General features: G+C 37.2%; 1 long non-coding RNA gene across 1 annotated transcript; it reads right to left on the bottom strand.

Moving 5' to 3' along the window:
• Positions 1–507: 507 nt before the first annotated feature.
• LOC147566331 (uncharacterized) lies at positions 508–2,737 on the bottom strand. Its single transcript, XR_015230424.1, has 3 exons — positions 2,556–2,737; positions 1,847–1,913; positions 508–757 (listed from the first exon to the last, which is right to left on the bottom strand). It is a non-coding gene; the product is annotated as an uncharacterized LOC147566331 (long non-coding RNA).
• Between the last annotated feature and the right edge of the window lie 1,489 nt (positions 2,738–4,226).

The raw sequence follows: 4,226 nt of genomic DNA on the forward strand, positions 1-4,226 counted from the left end.
CTCTGAAACATCTTAACCCTTGACTGTCTTCCCATAATATCTTGTACAACATTGCAATAAATCTACAACAATCTTACACCATCCGTCGAGTCTTCCTTTAGCGAGTAAAACGAATCAAGAAACGAAAATCAAAAGAAACAAATACATATATAGCATCTTTTATTCTTGGTCGCTTTTAATTTTGAAGCTTTTAGACACCTAATCTTGTCCAATTTTATCTTTCCCTAAAGTCTAAAGCAGTCAATGCTCTAAACTATACACTACTTATCGGTCACCAGAACTAACAGCTCTGATATAGGTCACCAGAACTAACTGCTCTGATACCAACTGTGACGCCCCGTGTCCCAAAATAGACACGACCACGCCCCGGCAATTCACAGACGAGACTAAAATCCGGCAGAGTCTCCTCTGTAAATCGAACCGGTCGCACCTGCAAAACCTGTCATGCAAACCATACATTCGCATAAACAAGAATAAACTATCAAGCGGAAGCTAAACAAACTCAAATCAGTTTCGGGTCGAAACCCGAACCACAAACATACAAACGCCTCATAAAACACTGATACAACTTATAAATAACTCTAAGTTTTACGTATATACATATTAGAGTTTGGTTTCTGCAATAAATACATACGTTAAAAAAAACAAAAAAAAAACATATAAAACGACATAATCCTGCTAGCCTCGTCAGACAAGATCACCGGCTAGAATACACACTCCGCCTCGAGGCTACAACAAAGCACCTGCACACTAACAACTGGTAGGGGGTCAGAATACTCACCGACACGAGTTATTCTGGTAGAAGACCAATCCAAAAGTCATCACGTTTTCAAAAGTTCATTTAATAAGTTGTAAATATCATGACAAAACGAGTTATCAAACCAGTTACTGTATATACTATATACAAAACCATTTTCCTTAATCTAACAAGCAATAGCAGTGATTAGCTGCCCACCCATGGTGCGCTCCCAATAAGAGGAGAGTACCTCAGGAGAGTCTAGAGTGCGTTAGATAGTACCAGCCCATTTAGGCACTAGCTAATGCACTACGTCTCCTCGAGAAAGAGACTTACCCCTAGCCGGTAAGCCCCTCTCCCACTAAGGGACTCCGCAATCATTGAAGAGTTTACCTCATGATACATATATACCTTAAGTATCTAAATATGTTTTTGATCACTGAGTTCGAATAAGAGAGCCGTCCCCCAATACCCATGGAAGGACCTGAACCTCATTCTCTTCGGTACCCTGTCATGCATCTAATGCGATCTTTCAAAATCAGTTACGTTCATATCTCAAAACCAATATTCTCATTCAATCTCGAAATCCATTTTCTCATTCAAATCATTATCTTATCAAACACGGAAGTGGAACAACCAAGAGTCATATCGCCACAAAGCAGAGGGATCCCAATCAATGTCACCTCCCAGGCGAGCGGTCAGGGTGTACGGCCCTGAGCCTCGAGCTGGAGGCACGAGCACCAATGGCCAGCAAGTGAAGCACTCTACTCCCACAGGTCTCATGACTAGTGTCGCCCACCTCACCGGTCTCACACGGGTCACAACCGTGTCCACATGTCATCCTACCCTCAATGGCTACGTGCCCGTAGGTTGACATAATCCGCAGTCGGGTACATAAAAGAAAATCCCAGTAGTTCACAATAATCGTAAAATCAGTTCGAAACCATTTCTCATATCGCATCAATACATTTCAAGCATATTTCAGTTCATCACATAAATCAAGTTTCATGCTACCTAAACTCTAGTTATAATGGCGCATATATAACTATAGAATCTAGCATATTTCATTATCTATAAAACCATGCTGGATAAAGGATTCAGAACCCCTACCTCAGTCCTTGCATCACCAAAGACCTCCCGCCTACCAGACGACCTTAATCCTCCTAATTCACATACTCTGGGATAAGGAAGAATAACCAAAACCGAAAAGAAACATAAGGTTCTTATACTAAGAACCTTCGTAAATAAAAAGAATCATTAAAACAAAACCATGAAAACTTGAAAGCAAATTCGCTAAATTCGGAAGACTTCAAGTATTTGTCGAATCGATCTCTAACTTTCATAATCAAGTCCATTGAATACTTGAAATGCATAGAACCAACTAACCAATTTCCGAAAAACTCTATTTTTCATTTTAGAGTCTTCATAAGCTGACAAATCATATAATGAACTTTATAATATAAATCTATAACCGAAATTGTCCATTTATATGAAGTACGACAAAATTTGGGTAACAATCTCTATTCCAATTCATTTCCAAAACTAGTCCAAATCTGAAATTCGAGCCGTAAAATAATTCGGCAGCACCCCGTTTATATATTGTCACCCCAAAATAGTCCATAACATTCTAAACATGATCCTGAACATAAACCATTAGAAGAAATCGAATAATAATCGTCTAAATAGCTCCAAATTTTGACCCCAAATGAAATTAGTACAACTATTCAATTATCGAAATAACCATCAAATAACCACCAATTACGGACGAAATTGAAAATTCTAAACGGATAGATATGTAGAACAAGTCGAATGAGATTACCTGAAACAAATTTCATTAAATTCTGAACATCCAACGCGAAATAATTGACGAATAAAATTTGTATTGCTCGAAGCCCTATTTTCCAGTCGTTACAACCTTAATCTGATGTTTGCTAATGGATTATTGGGTTTGGAAGAAATGAAAATAGGAAATGGAGAGGTGGGTTATGAATTGGTTGTCACGTGTAAGGCATGAAATGAGGTTGGCGTTGAGAAGTAAGGGAATTGGGTGCCACATGTCGTTTAGTGAAGTGGCCATAAAAGTTAATCACTTTTCAGCCCCTAGTTTATATATCCATCATACATAAATCCCACTACATTTATATCTTACTAATTCAGCCCTCAATTTGACTTTTTCTAGGTGCCAAACAGTCCCTCTTCTAACCGTAATCTTTTGTTTCTTTAACCGAAAACATGGGATGTTACAGCATCAACTTCTTATTCTAAAGCATTCAAAGGAGGTTGTCCATCTTCTACTACATTCTCAATGTTAGATATAGAAGGTCTATGTTCTAAACCTTTTTTGTTACTTTCTTTTGTCCGAGTAATAAACCAATATAGAGGTTTTTTTTCCTTCACTTGGGTACTTGAGGATCTTCGAACATTTTAGCCTAAAGTTAAATCAACATGAAAACGAAACAAATTTAGATGAATTCTCACTCTCCAAAGTTACAAAAAGATCATGGATCTTATTAGTCAAGTCTTGTGTAAAATTCATATACCCCCTAAACTCATAAATACCTAAAGTTACAATCAACATTTCACCCAAATAATCTAAATTAATAGCTCAATTTATCAAAATTATTTATCGTAACAATAAAGTAATGGATAATGAATTAATCAAACTCAATCATTGCAGTGCCCCTACCTATTTTGCGGGGTCCTATAACAGTAACTCTTTTAACCCCTCTAAAACCCTAAGCCACTTTAATTTCCCTTGCATCCTTTCTCTTTACAACAACAACAACCAACTTCTAGCAAGAGAAAGAAAGGGTGGGAGTGGTCTAGAGAGAGAGAGAGAGAGAGAGAGAGAGAGAGCTTAGGCTAAGAAGGAAGGAGAAGAAGGAGGGATCAAACTTTGTGGTTTTTTCTTTGTTGTTCTTGGTGTGGGGCTTGCATTGCTTTGGTTAAGGTAGATTTCTATATACATTAGAACTAGTAGATTTATCATTTCCACAAAACCAACTTTTAGGTTACTTTGAATCCCATTTATGTGTTAGATTTTGAAGGAAATTTGCAATATAATGATATGGTTGATGAACCATACAATCTTTATTAACATTCACATGCTAGATTCAAGTGCTACGATAATGATTAGGGCTAAATCCTTTTATTTGCCATGATTTTAAACATATAACTCCTATAGTTAGATGTCTCTCACTAATAGACAACATCCTTTATGTAGATACATGAACATGTGTTTGAATTCAATATGATATGAGAATTGTAAGTTATTATTCTACATAGTTCACTACTTGCAAAACGTTATTGGGATGAAACTAGTAGGTCATAATATAATGGCGAATATGATTTTTGATTTATGTATGTTGTGGTGTGTGATGCTATCATCTGTGTGTGATGTAATGGAGTTGGTGGATGATTGTGGGAGTTTTGTGGTTGGTTCGACCCTCTCTACCAGATGTTTATTGCGATGACCGACAGGTTCGCACGG

This window comes from Eschscholzia californica, unplaced genomic scaffold (genome assembly GCF_041429995.1).
Source record: "Eschscholzia californica isolate CP2 unplaced genomic scaffold, dmEscCali1.0.p SCAF_1, whole genome shotgun sequence".
NCBI lineage: Eukaryota > Viridiplantae > Streptophyta > Magnoliopsida > Ranunculales > Papaveraceae > Eschscholzia > Eschscholzia californica.